Source organism: Mobula birostris, chromosome 10 (assembly GCF_030028105.1).
Source record: "Mobula birostris isolate sMobBir1 chromosome 10, sMobBir1.hap1, whole genome shotgun sequence".
NCBI lineage: Eukaryota > Metazoa > Chordata > Chondrichthyes > Myliobatiformes > Myliobatidae > Mobula > Mobula birostris.
In genome coordinates, this window is record NC_092379.1 from 127,981,162 (window position 1) to 128,000,124 (window position 18,963).

Consider the following 18,963-nt stretch of genomic DNA (forward strand, 5'->3'; position numbering starts at 1 on the left):
GACTAAAGAAATTCCTCCTCATCGCTATTCAAAAGGGAAATCCTTGTATTCTGAGGTTGTGCCCTTCGGTTTTAGACTCCTCTACTATAGGAAATATCCTCTCCACAGGATAAGAAACATCGAACACTCCTCACATGTCAACCCCTTCTTTTCTGGGATTATATTTGTAAATCTCCTTTGGACCCTCTCCAAAGACAGCACATCCTTTCTTAGATACAGGACCAATGTTGTTCACAATACTCCAAATGCAGTCTGACCAACGCTTTACAAAGCATCAGTATTACATCCTTGTTTTTACATTCTAGTCCCCTTGAATTGAACGCTAACATTGTACTGCATTCATTTTGAGTGATTCTGGACTGGGCAACTCCAGAAGTCTCTGAGAACACTCTACGTCTTAAGGAGATTCTAAGCACATCTTTGTGTCTTTTCTTCTCTCCATCTGGTAACCTTCTCTCCTGTCTATTCCTGCCCATCTTGTTATATCCCAAAGTTCTCAATGAATCCCCTCCACCACCACCACTTCCCAGCCCTTAATATTTTAGTGTCTGTATATACTGCTTTTAGAGAGAGTAACAAAATCTTCTTTGGCCTGAGCAAAGGATATTAATACAACCTAGATTTTGTTGCTGAAACTTTTAAGTAGAACAAGGTCTATAGCCTACAGTAGCAGGGATTGGAGAGAGGTGGATGGAATAAATCAAGGAGTGGTTCAACACTGATAAGTTTTAGTGTACAAACCTTGTGGACTGCAGAAAGAAAGGACATGTAAGGGAAGGTATATATTCTAGTCTTTCACTGTCTGGAATTAGCAGAATTCTTGGTTTAATTTTTTATTTGCACTATCTGTCTTCTTTTGCATATTGGTTGTTTGTCAGTCTTTGTTTTTGTATAGTTTTTTTCATAAAGTTAATTATGCTTTAGTTTCTTTTGAAATTAAAAAAAAAACTTTAGTTTCTGGTAAATGCCTGAAAGAAAAAGAGTCTCAATGTAGTATATTGTAACATATAGAGCTATAGAAGAGTACAGCACAGTAAAAGGCCCTTCGACCAATCTAGTTCACACTGAAACCATTTAAGCTGCCTTCTCCCATCGACCTGCACTGGGACCATAGTCCACAATATCCTCATGATGCATGTATCTATCCAAGCTTTGCTTAAATGTTGAAATGGAGCCTGCATGCACCACTTGTGCTGGCAGTTCATTTCACACTCTCACCACCCTCTGAATGAAGACGTTTCCCCTCATGTTCCCCTTAAACATTTCACCTTTCACCTTTATGCATACTTCGATAATAAATTTTACTTTGAGTTAACTTTGAGTTAAAGGCTGACATACTTCAATGATGACTCAGCACAATTACTGTATTATTTAGTACTGCTAGAAAGTAAAGATTGATCTTGTATTTAAATCCTGGCAAATTTCTGATTCACTGAGGAAAGCATATTATATAAAACTTCCATTAAAATGAGTTCGTATGAAAGTCTTAAGAGATGGAGGAGACAAAACACATCATATTGAAATGTATGGCCAGCTTAAAACTATAATTGATTGAAACTTTTCAGCTTTGGTTGTGCTGGACAGACAGCCTATTAATGAATGTGTGCTTGATGAAAGATTGAATGGAAGTAATGCAGTGAAGTGAAGCTTCTGATTCCCATGCAGATGACTTAGAATCACAGGTGTCATTTCCAGCGATAATGGAAAGCTATCTATGGTCACATTCAGTTTGACTTGTCACCAAACACTCAAAGAACTTTTACATGTACTGGAAACCCCCGGTATCCTTGCCTCTGGGAAGGCACTCTCTCAGACACCCCACCTCTCCCAGAAGTTCCGGGAGCTTCCCACATATTAATAGTGGCTCCCTGATGCCCGCAAATTATATACAATGTCCCGGAAATCAATTTTTTTGAGAGCCAGCGAGCGAGAGAGAGAGAGCGCGCGTGAGAGAGACCACGAGAGCGAGAGATCACGCGCGAGAGAGAGAGAGCAAGTGCGAGAGAGACCACGAGAGCGAGAGAGAGAGCGTGAGTGAGAGAGAGAGCACGCGAGTGAGCGAGCGAGTGCGAGACAGACCACGAGAGAGAGCGAGAGAGCAAGCACGCACGAGAGAGAGAGAGAGAGCACACCATGGCAGAGTGTTCCAAAAAAAGAAAATATAAAACGTACATCACCCCAGACTACTCTAAAGTGTACCCCTGCCTAATAGGGGTCAAAAATAATGACAATGTTGCTCGCTGCACTGTTTGCAACAGTGACTTTTCTATTGCCCATGGTGGGTTAAGACAGTAAAAGACATGTTGAGGTGAGTTTAACAGGTGTCATTCGTCCATTAGCATAGCTAACGTTATTTAAACTAGCTGACTAGTTGCTAAGGAGCTACTCTATTGCAGACATTCCACCTCTCCCGGAAGTTCCGGGAGTCTCCCGCAAATTGATGGTGCTACCTCCCTGAAATGGGTTTTTGCAGGGTGGGATGTCTACTCTCTGGTACCGCCAAACTGGTGAGATTGAGATGGCTCTCCCACCCCAAAGTCTGGTTGTGTGGATGCTGTGTAATTTGCTACCCTGTTACAAATTAGTGCCACAAAATAACAGACAGCACATTGCATATCATTAAAAGAATGATATTTATGAATCTTAAATTAACTGAAGGGTTAGTAAAGAAAACAAAAAGAAAAGGGCCTATTTTAATTAAACAGTCAAATGTGCACAAGTTGGAGCTCAAAGTTTCGTCATATTCACCGATCCTCGATTCATCTTGCCCCTGGCTTCGTTGAATCACAATCCCCTCCGGGTCGAATCCTATGACCTCTTAGAACCATAGAACCATAGAACACTACAGCACAGAAAACAGGCCATTCTACTTTGTGCGGAAACTTTATTCCACTAGTCCCATTGACCTGCACCCAGTCCATAACCCTCCAGACCTCTCCCATCCATGTATCTATCCAATTTATTCTTAAAACTTAAAAGTGAGCCCGCATTTACCGCGTCAGATAGCAGCTCGTTCCATACTCCCACCACTCTCTGAGTGGCTCCCCCTAATGTTCCCCCTAAACTTTTCTCCTTTCACCCTAAAGCCATGTCCTCTTGTATTTATTTCTCCTAATCTAAGTGGAAAGAGCGTACACGCATTTACTCTGTCTATACTCCTCATAATTTTCTAAAGCTCTATCAAATCTCCCCTCATTCTTCTATGCTCCAAGGAATAAAGTCCTAACCTGTTCAATCTTTCCCTGTAACTCAACTCCTGAAGACCCGGCAATATCCTAGTAAATCTTCTCTGCACTCTTTCAATCTTGCTGATATCTTTCCTATAGTTAGGTGACCAGAACTGCACACAGTACTCCAAATTTGGCCTCAACAATGTCACCATAACAACTCAACTCCTATACTCAATACTTTGATTTATGAATGCCAGGATGCCAAAAGCTTTCTTTACAACCCTGTCTACCTGTGACACCACTTTCAGGGAATTAGGTATCTGAACTCCCAGATCCCTTTGTTCCTCCACACTCCTCTGTGCCCTACCATTTACTGTGTATATCCTACCTTGATTTGTCCTTCCAAAATGCAACACCTCACACTTGTCTGCATTAAATTTCATCTGCCATTTTCTGGCCCATTTTTCCAGTTGGTCCAGACCCCTCTGCAAGCTTTGAAAGCCTTCCTCGCTATCCACAACACCTCCAATCTTAGTGTCATCAACAAACTTGCTGATCCAATTTACCACATTATCATCCAGATCATTGATATGAACAACAAACAACAATGGTCCCAGCACAGATCCCTGAGGTACACCACTAGTAACAGGCCTCCAGTCTGAGAAGCAATCGTCCACTACCACTCTCTGTCTTCTCCCATACAGCCAATTTCGAATGCAGTTTACAACCTCTCCAAGGATATCTAGTGTCTGAACCTTCTGGACTAACCTCCCATGTGGGACCTTGTCAAAGACCTTACTAAAGTCCATGTAGACAACATCCACAGCCTTTCCTTCATCTGCTTTCTTGGTAACCTCCTGGAAAAACTCTGCAAGATTCATTAAACACGATCTACCACGCACAAAGCCATGCTGTCTATCCTTAATCAGCCCTTGGCTGTCCAAATACTTGTGTATCCAATCTCTCAGAACACCTCCCAATAATTTTCCTACTACTGATGTCAGGCTCACCGGCCTGTAATTACCTGGCTTACTTTTGGAGCCTTTTTTAAACAACGGAACAACATGAGCTACCTTCCAATGCTCCGGCACCATACCTGTGGCTAAGGACATTTTAAATATTTCTGCCAGGGCCCCTGCAATTTCTACACTAGTCTCTCTCAAGGTCCGAGAAAATATCATGTCAGGCCCGGGGGATTTATCTACCTTTATTTGCTGCAAGGCAGCAAGCACCTCCTCCTCTGTAATCTCTATATGTTCCATGACACTACTGCTTGTTTCCCTTCCTTCCATATACGCTATGCCAGTTTCCTGAGTAGATACTGATGCAAAAAAACTGTTTAAGATCTCCTCCATCTCATGAGGCGCCACACATAGACGACCACTCTGATCTTCTAGGGGACCTATTTTGTCCCTTATTATCCTTTTACTCTTAATATACTTGTAGAAACCCTTTGGGTTTACCTTCACATTATCTGCCAAAGCAACCTCATGTCTTCTTTTTGCCTTCCTGATTTCCTTCTTTAGTATTTTCTTACGTTTTTTATACTCTTCAAGTTCCTCATTTGTTCCTTGTTGCCTATACCTGCTATACACCTCTCTCTTTTTCTTAACCAGATCGCCGAGGTTCCCTATTGACTTTGCCTTTAATCCTAGCAGGAGCATGCAAACTCTGCACTCTCAAAATTTCACCTTTGAAGGCCTTCAACTTACTGAATGCATCCTTGCCGGAAAACAACTTAACCCAATCCACTCTTCCTAGATCCTTTCTCATTTCCACAAAATTGGCCCTTCTCCAATTTAGAACCTCAACTCAAAGACAAGACCTATCCTTATCCATAATTAACTTGAATCTAATGACATTATGGTCACTGGACCCAAAATGTTCGCCTTCACATACTTCTGTCACCTGACCTGTCTGGTTATCACCTGCCCTGTCTCTTCTCTTTTCATCTCCCACTGAACAAAAGTCCCAAGCCCAACGTTAGTGTCCCTCACCAGAGAAACCTCCCCTCAGCTCTATCATCCTAACTGGATGGCACAAATTTCTCCTCATCCCTTATCTTCAACAATAAGTAGAACAAGCTGTAAACAGAACAGACTGCTCTTACAGAACTTCTAAGTGAAATACATACAGCATAACAGTAAAAATATGAACCAGGGCATCACATACTGTTGAAAATACCTTGAATATTTGGTAGGGTGCATCATGGACTGGTACATCAATTCAAATGCACAGGCATGCAATGGACACTACACAATGTGTTGTGGGCGCATCCCTCCCCACCTTTGTAAGCATCTACAGCAGACACTGCCTCAGGAAGGTTACATCAACTGACCCCACCATCTGGGCCATACCTTCACCTCAGCAAGCAAGAGGTAGAGAGGCCCAAACATGAAGAAATCTGCAGATGCTGGAAATCAAAGTAACACACACAAGATGCTGGAGTAACTCAGCAGGCCAGGCAGGCAGCATCTGTGGAAAAGAGTAAACAGTCAATGTTTCAAGCCAAGACTGGAAAAAAAGAGATGAGAAGTCAGAATAAGAAGATGGGGGGAGGGGAGGAAGAAGTACATGGTAAAAGGAGATAGGTGAAACCAGGAGAGGGAGAGGGGTAAAGTAAAGAGCTGGTGAATGAAATAAAGGTCCAGAGAAGGGGAAATCTGCTAGGAGAGAACAGAAGGCCAAGAAAGAAAGGGTAAAGGGGGTGAAGCAACAGAGGGAGGTGATGGGCGGGTAAGGTGAGAGAGGGAAATGAGAATGGAGAATGGTGAAGGGAGTCGGGGGGGGGGGATTTCAGGAGGTTCAGGAAATCAAAATCAAAGCCTAAAGTCCCAAACCACTGAGTTCAAGAACAGCTACTTCTCTTCAACCGTTTGGTTCCTGAACCGATTGGCACAATGTAATTATTTTGTTCACTCTGATGGACTTAGTTCTTTTTTTAGTTTTAATTGTTCTTTCTTGTAAAAATATGTATAATTTAAGCTTCATTTATGCTGTTCTTATCAATGCTATAGTTCCTGTCATGTTGCTGCAAGTAAGTTTTTTTTCATTTCACCTTGGCATAAATATACTCTGCATTTGACAATAAACTTGAGTTTGAGTCATTGAGTCATGTAGCATGGAAACAGGCCCTTCAGTCCAAGTTCATGTTGTCCAGTCAGCCTGGCCCATTTGCCCATATCCTTCTGAACCTCTCCTATCCATATACTATGTGGATGGCTTTTGAATGTTGCCAATAAGCCTGCCTCAACCACTATTTCTGGCATCCGTTAGTCTCATGAGACCATGGAATTGCACCTTGGAAGGTTTCCAGGGCGCAGGCCTGGGCCAGGTTGTATGGAAGACCAGAAGCTGCCCATGCTACAAGTCTCCCCTCTCCACACCACCGATGTTGTCCAAGGGAAGGGCATTAGGGCTGATACAGCTTGGCACCGGTGTCATTGCAGAGCAGTGTGTGGTTAAGTGCCTTGCTCAAGGATACAACATGCTGCCTCAGCTGAGTCTCGAACTAGCGACCTTCAGGTCACTACACCAACACCTTAACCACTTGGCCAAGCACCAACACATTTCTGGCACCTCATTCCAAATGAATACAGCCCTTTTCATGAAGAAGCTGCCCCTTGATGTCCATTGGTTTTGACATAGGGTGCAGAGTAAGGCAATACAATGATAAAGTGTTGTCATTTCATCTAGACTGACTGAATATTGATCTGGAGGTGAGCTTGATGAGCACCTTAGCAGCTAAAGCTGGTATTCTGGTCAAGATGGTGTTGAGCTGCGGTCTCCATTGAGGTCTTGGCTCCATTTCAGTTGTGTTTCTATGATTGTAGGGATGGTTCTGGGGACAGAGCAGGGCATTTGAAATTAGGTTGGGATTAGGGACAGGGATGTGGGGAGTTAGAGGTCAGAGAAGAATTGTAGGAATTAGAGGTGAAGCCAAAGTCTATGCTCCTGCTCTGCACTTGAAAGTCAGCAATGTACAGTAGGTATGTGATGAAAGACATGTGGATATCAGGCTGGCTGTGGACAAGGACTAGCGAGGGCAAAAGCTAGTGGCCTACCAGGTCAGCTAGTCCTAGGATTAGATATCCAGCCCAGAAGGGGGCATGAGAGTTTCTAAGCACTAGGTACATGAGTTGGTGAGACTGGAGTTCGTGGTTTGGAGTTCAGAGTCCCACTGTCGGCTAATCCTGGGAGCAAAACTAAAAATCAAAGCCCAAAGGTCGATGGGAAGTCCAGAAGTGGAAGCCCAGTAGCCAAAGTCCTTAGTCTACAAGGATGATGTCTACTGGGTAGTTCAGAGACCCAAAGTTTATGAGTCTGCTAGGGGCTCAGAGGTCTATCCTGTGGTTGGAGGACTGCCTGTATGGTGGGTGGGTGGGAGGGAAGAAAAGGGATTGTTATACTGTTGTTTTGTTGCTTGTTGTGTTCTATGTTGTTCTGCTCGGCATCCTGGATGTGCTGTTTTGGTGACACTTTTGGTCTGCCCCAGCATATCATTAGGGTTTGCTGGTTGTTAATGCAGATGTTGCATTTCACTGTATGTGTTGACATACAGGTGATAGATACAAGAATCTGAATCTGAATATAAAATCTGAAATTTGAAAACTATCCTCCTTCCTGGCAACCAGAAAACTACTGGCAATTTGGTAACCCCTTCTGGTGCAAAAATATACTTCAAATGAGAACCTGTCAATCCTATCTGAGAATTCAAAACCACCGAAATATATCTGTCTCCGTTTCCTGAAACAACCTCAGAAGCTGCTTGGCTCAGGGCCCATGCAGAGAGGAGCATAGAATAAATGCTGGCCCAGCCAGCAATTCCCACAACCTGTGAGCAATTAAGTAAAAATTAAATGCATATTGTAACTCAGTTCCATTGGAGTCCTTGCAAATGAATTTTGGAAGTGGAGTGCATAACGGTATCAGATGATGTTAGTGCATGCAACAAACAAGGAATGTTTACTCCAATGAATAACCCTGTTTTGATTTAAAACACACAAAAAATGAAATTGCAAATAGTGTAAGCCAAAGACCAATTGTGGTCAAAATATTTTTAGTATAAAAGCAGAAAATGCTTGAGGTGCTCAGCAGGGCAAACATTATCTGTGGACACAAAGAAATTAAGCTAACATTTTAATTTGAAGACAATTCATCATATTTTTTTAAACACTACAATGGTCGCCATTAACATCCACATTCTATCGCTATCTAGCAGTACTGCGATCACTCGAGTCGTGTATGATCTTCTCCTAAGGGGCCGTCTATTGGTGGGTCCTTTGGTGGCTGTTGAAGTTGATGCAGGATCCATACATTCTGATGCAGTGTGGGCAAGATTAAGAGGTGGCTGTGATCTGTGCTTGGGTCTTTTGGTTGTTCAGTCTCCTTTTGCAGCTGTTGCTTGTTTTCTGAGGCACAGTGGAGGTTGCTGTGATGTAATATGGCTCCCTCCTTAACAGATTTCCTCCACGTGTATCTACCCAGTTCCCAGTTTTTAGACGTAACGTTTAATTTCTTCAGGCTGATTTTGTTGTTAACTTTGATTTTGTTATCTAACATAGAGGCACACCATTCAAACCAGTACAGCATATCCAATCTTGGTTAAGAAGTTTGGTGCCATATGTATGTTTTTCAGTATCTGTCAAAAGTAAACACGTGGGTTGATTTTCAGAAGCTTGTTTCCATTGGAAAGATGCTAACCTGCCAGGACAAGGGCTGGTGGCCTACCTGGTCAGCTAGTCCTGGGACAGAATGTCTGGACCAGCAGGAAGCACAAAAGCTGGTAAACCCTAGGTACCAGCTAACCTGAAAATATGTAGTTTTGTGTCAGCAGCCAACACAGATCGTGGATTGTGCTGGGGCAGCCCCCAAGTATCGCCACTCTTCTGCTGCCAACATAGCTTGGCCAAAACTTACTAACCCTAACAGTATGTCTTTGCAACGTGGGAGGGAACTGGAGCATCTTGAGGAAATCCATGCGGTCACAGGAGGAACATACAGACAAAGGCAGGAAGCAAACCCTGATTGGTGACCGCCGGGGTTATAAGTGATTGAGCTAACTGCTACACTATCGTGCTGCCCTGTTTTGTGATGAGGTGAGTATGGATAATGAGGCTTTCTCACTCTCAGTGAGCAACTCAGGGTCAAATGTCAAGCCTTTTTTCCAAAATGGCAGTGGATCACACAGCACTGAGACTAACACGGTAAATTTTATGCTGCTATTATAATTGTAACTCTCAAAATGGAGAGGAAGTGTGCATGTACATCCTTGATGGTATTTACTGCATCTCAAACCATATTATGTGGTGGTGGTCAAGATAGACATAGTGCTAAATTGAAGTGAACTGAACTAAACTGAAGAGACTTTGTTTCAATGTCCATGCGGTTTGATGTTTTATGTTCTGTGTTTTTTGCTATTTTTTTTGCTGTTTGCATGATTTGTTCTTTTTTTGCATGTTGGGTGTTTGGTGTTTTCTTTGAACAGGTTCTATGGTGTTTCTTTGTTTCATGGCTGTCTGTGGGAAGGCAAATCTCTGGGTTGTATACTGCATAAGAACCTTGATAATAAATGTACTTTGAATCTTTGATAGATGTCTGCTTCTCATCTTTCTCTGTCTTTGCTTTTTGTCAGCTACCATACCATTCTCCTTTGAAACTGCACCTCCCTTCTCTACCTAATGGAAACCAATCATCACTAGAATCTTTCTGCCAATGGCCCCTCTTCTTTACCTGGGAATCTCACCAACATCCATCTTAACCCCTCGTGTTCCTATCAGCATGCTGCCCTATGCTGACATAATCCTCAGCTGATAACATGGCTCTTCAATTTTGCTTTCGCTGTCCATTTTAAAACAATTTTTTTTGTAAAGTCTTTTGAGTGGCATTCTTAAAAAATCTTCTTTGGCTTGATTGTCCATTTTGATCATATTCGTTTGCACTCAGTGACCTCTTTATTATGTACTTCTGTAAACCTGCACTGTAATGCAAATATCAGTCAATCATGAGTCAGCAACTCAATGCATAAAAGCATGCTAATATAGTCAAGAGGTCCAGTTGTTCACCAAACATCAGAATGGGGAAGAAATGTGCTCGACGTGACTTTGGCTGTGGAATGATTGTTGGTGGTTTGAGTATCTCAGAAACTGCTGATCTCCTGGATTTTCACGCACAACTGTCTGTGGAGTTCACAGAGAATAGTGTGAAAAAGAGAAAAAAAAATCCAGTGAGAGGCAGTTCTGAGGGACAAAAACACCTCGCTAATGAGAGAAGTAAGAAGAGAATGGGCAGACTGGTTTAAGCAGCCAGGAAGGTGACAGTAACTGAAATAACCAGGTGTTACAACAGAGGTGAAGAGCAGAAGAGCATTTCTGAATGTCAAACCTTGAAATGGGTAGAGTACAGCAGCAGAAAACCATGAATATACACTCAATGGCCACTTTACTAGGTATAGGAGAGACTTAATAAAGTGACCACCTATTGCGTAAGCCCCCTTTCCATATTAAACATGTGGTAGGTGTGCTTTTTAAAAATGTTTATGTTTTCAACAATTGGATTTGGAATCCAACGTGGAAACTTAAACAATGGAGATTATATGTTTCTTGTAACATAGACTCACAATTCATTTGGGTTTGAAGAAGCAAACTAATGTAGATACTGCAAATCTGAAATTTAGAAAACAGAATGCTGCAGGTACTTAGCCAGTCAGCCAACATCACACAGGCTCACTGTGTCATACAGACACATCGTACAATGCAGAAGCAGAGTCTTCAGCCCATCACATCCACTCAAACTATCAACCACCCATGTCGGTGTCGGTGGCATCCATTAGTCTCGTGAGACCATGGATCTGCTCCTGGAAATCTCCAGGGCGCAGGCCTGGGCAAGGTTGTATGGAAGACCGGCAGTTGCCCCTGCAAGTCTGCCCTCTCTACGACACTGATGTTGTCCAAGGGAAGGGCAAGGGCCGATACAGCTTGGCACCAGTGTCATCGCAGGAGTTGCCAGAACGAGGTTGAAGGCAACGTCGGACTGCTTTAGGGACTCCAGCTCCGGACTTGTCCTCAGGGTTTACTCCCGAAGCCCTTCCCATGACTGGGTATGGCTGTAATTCAGCAGAGGTTTGAAATCAGAGTTTTCCCTCTCTTAGGTGGACTGCCTTCCCAGGCTGACGAGCTCCATCTACCCGAAGCACTGGTTTTAAGGCGCCAGGACCCGCCTTCGCCCCTTCTCCTGTCAGTAGAAACAGTTCCACCGGGCTTGGAGGCTAAGCCACACGAGAAGGCCAGGAGTTGGACTTGGTTGTCAGAGGCTATTTGAGGCGCATGCCGTGAGGAGCACTTTTAGGTAGTGGGAGCTTGTCCCCACTACCACTCCTCGGCTTGGCAACCTTGGAACATCCATACACTAATCATAAATGGATCCTTTTTATCTTATTCTCCCACATTCCTATCAACTAACCCCACAGCCCACCCTAGATTCTATCAATAATGTACATGCCAACCACAATTAACATACTGTCCCAAATGGCTTCAGGATGTGGGAGGAGACTGCAAAGTTCCCAGATGAATCCAACAATATCACAGGGAGAATGTGCAAATTCTGTAATTACTTACTGTCCATTACGCCACTGGCACTGAGAGCAGCAATGAAGATCCATAAGACCATAAGACATAGGAGCAGAATTAGGCCATTCAGCCCATTGAGTCTGCTCCACCACTTCAACATGGCTGATCCCAGATCCCACTCAACCCCATGCACCTGCCCACTCACCATAACTTTTGATGCCCTGACCAATCAGGAAACTATCACTTTTCACTTTAAATATACTCAAGGTCTTGGCCTCCACAGCTGCCTGTGGCAGAGCATTCTACAGATTCACTACTCTCTGACTAAAAGAATTTCCAGCCTTCTAGATCTGGATAGCCCCACCATAAGAAACATCCTCTCCACATCCACCTTATCTAATCCTTCCAAAATTTACTAGGTTTCAATGAGATCCCCCCATATTCTTCTAAATTCAATTGAGTACAAGCCCAAAGCTACCAAATGCTCCTCATATGTTAACCCCTTCATTCCCAGAATCATCCTCATGAGCTTCCTCTGGACTCTATTCAATGACAACACATCCTTTCTGAGATATGGGCCCAAAACTGTTGACAACACTCCAAGTGTGCCCTGACTAGTGTCTTATAAAGCCTCAGCATTATCTCCTTGTTTTTATATTCTTTTCCCCTTGAAATAAATGCCAACATTGCATTTACCTTCTTTATCACAGACTCATCCTGTAAATTAATCTCCTAAGTCCCTCTGCACCTCTGATGTTTGAATCTTCTCCCCATTTAGGTAATAGTTCACACTATTGTTCTTTTTACCAAAATGCATATATTTCCCAAAACTGTATTCCATCTGCCACTTTTTTTGCTCATTCTTTCAATTTGTCTAAGACCTGCTGCCATCACATTGTTTCCTCAGCACTACCTACCCTTCCACCTATCTTTGTATCATTTGCAAACTTTGCCACAAAGCCATCAATTCCATTATCCAAATCATTGACAAACAATGTGAAACGTAGTGATCCCTGAAGAAAACCACTAGTCACCAGTAGTCAACCAGAAAAGGCCCCCTTTATTCACACTCACTACCTCCTCCCTGTCAGCCATTCTGCTATCCATGCCAGTACCTTTCCTGTAGTGCCATAGGATTTTATCTCGTTTAGCAGTCTCATGTGTGACACCTTATCAAATGCCTTCAGAAAATCCAAGTAAATGACATCTACTACCTCTCCTTTGTTCACCCTGCTTGTTACTTCCTTGAAGAACTGTAACAGGTTTGTCAGGTAAGATTTCCCCTTACAGAAACTATGTTGACTTTGACTTATTTTATCATTAGTCTCCTGAAACCTCACCATTAATAATAAACTCCAACACTTTCCCAACCACTGAGCTTAGGCTAACTAGCCTATAATTTCCTTTTTTTTTTGCCTTCCTCCCTTCTTAAAGAGTGAAGTGACATTTGCAATTTTCCATTTCTCTGGGACAATGCCAGAATCAAGTGATTCTAGAAAGATCATAACCAATACATCCGTTGTCTCTTCAGCAACCTTTCTCAGGACTCTGGGATGTAGTCCATCTGGCTCAGGTGACTTATCCACCTTAAGACCTTTCAATTTGCCTGGCACTTTTTCCTTTGTAATCGCAATGGCACTCAGTCCTGCTCTCTGACGCTCACAGACCGCTGGCAACACTTCTCATGTCTTCCATACTGAAGAGTGATGCAAAGTACTCATGAAGGTCCTCCATCTCTGGTGGTGCTCAGGGCTTCCTTCACCATGTCAGTAGCTTACTCTTAGTCTTCACTACTGTCAGTCATGCAAGTCCTGGGTGGAGAATCAGTGTAATACCGTCGCACTCAGATATCGAAGGAATCTTCATTGCTGTTTCTGTAACAGTTTTGTTCGACCAGTCAGAGTTGTTAGCCCTGAACCTGGAGGATCGGTGGACCACTTTTAGTCTGTCCTCTGAACTGGCATGGGTGACCCTACCAAGAGCCAAAGCAGAAAGCCCTGACTTCAGCCAACACAGCTTTCTGGGTCATTGAGGCATGCAAGCCTCCAAACAATGGTGAGGTTGTTGTCCTCTTGGAGGAAATTCTATACAGACACTGAATAAGATCAGGATTGAAACCAGGTCTGTCACACAGTGAGACTGCAGTATTACTAACTGCATCACAGCCCTGAAACATAGCCAACATTTTACTTAACAATATGTCCTATTGATTTGTGCTGGACTTTTGATTCAGTGCCCATTTATTACTTTCAACAGGGATGGAAACAACAGCCTGTGGGTGTTATTACAATATAATATCCCAACACACAGAAAATGCTGGAGGATCTCAGCAAGCCAGGCAGCATCTAAGGAGAGAAATAAGCAGACAACATGTCAGGCTGAGACCCTTCATCAGGACAGGAAAGAAATGGGAAAGAAGCCAGAATAAGAGGATGGGTGGTGGAGAAGGGGCAGCAGGAATCACAGAGGGGGAGCAGTGAGAGAGGGTTCTCCCCTGAACATCCGTGGAGGAGAAGATGGGTCACCATACATCACAGAGACTTTGCAGTTAAACAGAAAATCAGAATCTCTTGCATTTATGAATCCAACATACAGACTGTCCATGGACATTGAACAGAAATGCCATTAGCTCAGCTCGACAGATCAATATGGCTTGGAACTCCAGATTGGGAAATAAAGCAAAATCCTTCAAAATTCTCCCACATACAGTATATCCTGCAGGAAGATTGTTTATCTGGATTTCACTGAAATAAGTGAGCATTCTTTACATTACCAATGACCTGTGAAGTCTGGAATGTTGTTGTAGACAAAGCTGAGATTTGGACAAAAGACAAAATGCTGGAGGAACTCAGCAGGCCAGAAAGCGTCTGTGGAAAAGAGTAAACAGTTGATGTTTCAGGTGAGACCCTTCCTTAAGAGTCCTGTTGAAGGGTCTTGGGCTGAAATGTCAACTGTTCACTCTTTTCCATAGATGCTGCCTGACCTGCTGTTTTCCTCCAGCATTTTGGGGATGTTGCTTTGGAATTCCAGCATCTTCAAATTTTCTCATGTTTGGACACAAGAAGTGGTTTTGACTTGTATGATGACAATGTCGTTAAAGAATCCAGTGGGAAGTAAAAACCATTCACGTTTAGGCAATACACCAAGCAAATAGACTGGGTAATGGACAAAATTGTTTAACCTATCGTTTCCACTAAATCCAGCCACTGGGAATGAAACCAAAATCTTTTAACCCCGTCCATTGTGGGTCCAGTCAGTGCCCTCTGGTGGATAAAGAGATTTTCATGAAAGGTTATCAGGACAACGAACATCTAAGGAAGTACACAAACCAAGGTTACAACAATGGATGATATTGGTGAAAGCCTTTTTTTATATAAATGTAGAAGAGCTGAATAAATTGTGAAATGAACCATTTATATCTGAGGTTTTTCATGCAAGTAGACTCTTTGAAGACTTAACAGGTGCATTCTGAAATGGATAAAATTGTGTTTGTTTTGGTATGGGTGAATAGTTTATGTACCTCTCAGTTTTTTGCCCTGTGGTAAAATGTTTTCTGGTAATCTTCCAAACATTAATACCTTATCAAAGTCCATGTTTAACATTCTGATTCCTTTTACCTTAATGTCAGCTTATCAATCATTAATATAGAGTTTCTGTTACTGCTTCTTGCTTGAGTGGTAGAGTTAGCTATTTGGCTATTGCAGTGGGGTACCACTTAGACTTATTTGTATTTAAAAAGTCTATTTTGCTCATGTTTCAGTCTTTTCTGGCATCAGCACAGAGCTCAAAAGAAAGCAAGATCCCTTCACACATGGATACCTATAGTGAATCAATGCACAGAGCAGGAGGCCATTTGGACAAACTTCAAAACGGTATGGCAAGAATGAGGCAGGAAAAGAGTTTTAAGGGCCAAGAAAATGGCAGTATTATAATAACGAAAAGAACATGTTGTACTTCGATCCTTGCATCGGGTAGTTCCATTGCCAGTCAGGCTAATTGAAAGCAGGGCAGCCACATGTGAAGCCATTTTCTTTTGTAGACAATATGGAGTAGCATACCTGGGAAATCTAAATGCATCATTTTGGACTGAACTATTCCATGCATAACAGGAAGAGATTATAGCTTTGTCCCTAGCATGAGATAATTCCTCTGAGCTGATTCAATTGCAGAGGTTTTAATCAGCCTCAACATAGAAACATAGAAACATAGAAAATAGGTGCAGGAGTAGGCCATTCGGCCCTTCGAGCCTGCACTGCCATTTATTATGATCATGGCTGATCATCCAACTCAGAACCCCGCCCCAGCCTTCCCTCCATACCCCCTGACCCCCGTAGCCACAAGGGCCATATCTAACTCTCTCTTAAATATAGCCAATGAACTGGCCTCAACTGTTTCCTGTGGCAGAGAATTCCACAGATTCACCACTCTCTGTGTGAAGAAGTTTTTCCTAATCTCGGTCCTAAAAGGCTTCCCCTCTATCCTCAAACTGTGGCCCCTCGTTCTGGACTTCCCCAACATCGGGAACAATCTTCCTGCATCCTCATCCATGTAGATAAGAATGGAGGGTTGTGGGGTGGGTGGGTTGGGGTTGACAGTAGGTAGAACTCATGGCTCTCGGTTTTTTTGCACTACATTACTTTCCATTTTCTATTTTCTATTTATAATTTATAATTTAAATTTTTAATATTTACTATTGATTTGTACTCCAGGGAGCGGGAAGCACAGAATCAAATATCACTGTGATGATTGTATGTTCTACTATCAATTGTTTGGTGACAATAAAGTATAAAGTAGTGTTCTTGCTTCTGATTATTTTCTACCAGCAGCTACTGAGACTGCACAAGTGTATGGTCAGGTCTGGTTCAGAGATATAGAAATTTAAGGCCAGAATGAATGAATGTTGTGGGGCTTCTTATCCTGGCGGCTGAATGCTGCTTCAGTGAATCGTATGACTTCCATGAAGGAGGAGCTGAAATTGTTCTAATTGACTTGGTCAACCTAGAACATAGAGCAGTAGAGCTCATAAACAGGTTTTTTGGCTCACAATATCTGTGCTGACATGACAACAAATTGAATTTACAGTATTTCTTTGACCTGCCATTGACCCATACCCTTCCATTCTCTGAATATTTTTTTGTCTGTGTAAAAGCCTCTACAATGCCACTACTTTTACTTTTCCTTTACTTTACTTTATTGTTGCCAAACAATTGATACTAGAGCATATAATCATCACAGCGATATTTGATTCTGCTCTTCGTGCTCCCTGGAGTACAAATCAATAGTAAATATTAAAATTTTAAATTGTAAGTCATAAATAGAAAATAGAAAAATGGAAAGTAAGGTAGTGCAAAATAACCGAGAGACAGTTCTGGATATTTGGAGGGTACGGCCCAGATCCAGGTCAGGATCTGTTCAGCAGCCTTATCACAGTTGGAAAGAAGCTGTTCCCAAATCTGGCCTTCAAGCTCCTGAGCCTTCTCCCGGAGGGAAGAGGGACGAAAAGTGTGTTGGCTGGGTGGGTCGTGTCCTTGATTATCCTGGCAGCACTGCTCCGACAGCGTGCGGTGTAAAGTGAGTCCAAGGATGGAAGATTGGTTTGTGTGATGTGCTGGGCTGTGTTCACGATCTTCTGCAGCTTCTTCCGGTCTTGGACAGAACAAATTCCATACCAGGTTGTGATGCAACCCAGAAGAATGCTTTCTACGGTGCATCTATAAAAATTAGTGAGGGTTTTAGGGGACAGGCCAAATTTCCTTAGCTTCCTCAGGAAGTAAAGGCGCTGGTGGGCCTTCTTGGCAGTGGACTCTGCTTGGTTGGAACATGTCAGGTCATTTGTGATAGTGACCCTGAGGAACTAAAAGCTTTTGACCTGTTCCACTTGCGCACCACTGATGTAAGTGGGGTCATGCATTCCGCTACTCCTTCTGAAGTCATTAACCAATTCCTTCATCTTGCTGACATTGAGGGATAGGTTATTGTCTTTGCACCATGTTACCACTATTGTATCTGCTTCTACCACCACCAGGTTCTGGAACAGTATTACTCTACAACCATCAGGCTCCTGAACCAACATGCATAATTTCACTCATCTCCTTAACCCAAATGGATTCCTTAACCTATAGATTCACATACCAGGAATATACTGTTACGTTTTGTAACTCCAACACAAAATTGATTAAAAGAGAAACATGGAGATCGGAAGATGCGTGTCTTAGTTTCATTTCTAAATTTAGCAAGATAGGAAACATAGGAAACAGGGAGTAAATAAGGTGCTTGAGTAGTATAAAAAGTGCAAGAAAATACTAGGAAATCAGGAGGGCTAAAAGAAGACGAGATTGTCTTGGCAGTCGAAGTGAAGGATAATCCAAAGAGCTTTTACAGGTATATTAAGAGCAAAAGGATTGTAAGGGATAAAATTGGTCCTCTTGAAGATCAGGGTGGTTGGCTATGTGTGGAACCAGAAGAAATGGGGGAGATCTTAAATGGGGTTTTTCGCGTCTATATTTACTAGGGAAACTGGCATGACACCTATGGAATTAAGGGAAATAAGTAGTGAGATCATGGAAACTGTACAGATTGAAAAGGAGGAGGTGCTTCCTATCTTGAGACAAATTAAAGTGGATAAATCCCCAGGACCTGACAGGGTATTCCCTCGGACCTTGAAGGAGACTAGTGTTGAAATTGCAGGGGCCCTGGCAGATATATTTAAAATGTCGGTGTCTACGGGTGAGGTGCTGGAGGATTGGAGAATGGCTCATGTTGTTCCATTATTTAAAAAGGAATCAAAAAGTAATCCAGGAAATTATAGGCCAGTAAGTTTGATGTCGTTAGTGGGTAAGTTATTGGAGGGAGTACTGAAAGACAGAATCTATAAGCACTTGGATAGATAGGGACTTATTAGGGAGAGCCAACATGGCTTTGTGCGTGGTAGGTCATGTCTGACAAATCTGTTGGAGTTTTTCAAAGAAGTTACCAGGAAAGTAGATGAAGGGAAGGCAGTGGATATTGTCTACATGGACTTCAGTAAGGCCTTTGACAAGGTCCCGCATGGAGGTTAGTTAGGAAAATTCAGTCGCTAGGTATACATGGAGAGGTGGTAAATTGGATTAGACATTAACTCAATGGAAGAAGCCAAAGAGTGGTAGTAGAGAATTGCTTCTCAGAGTGGAGGCCTGTGACTAGTGGTGTGCCACAGGGATCAGTGCTGGGTCCATTGTTATTTGTCA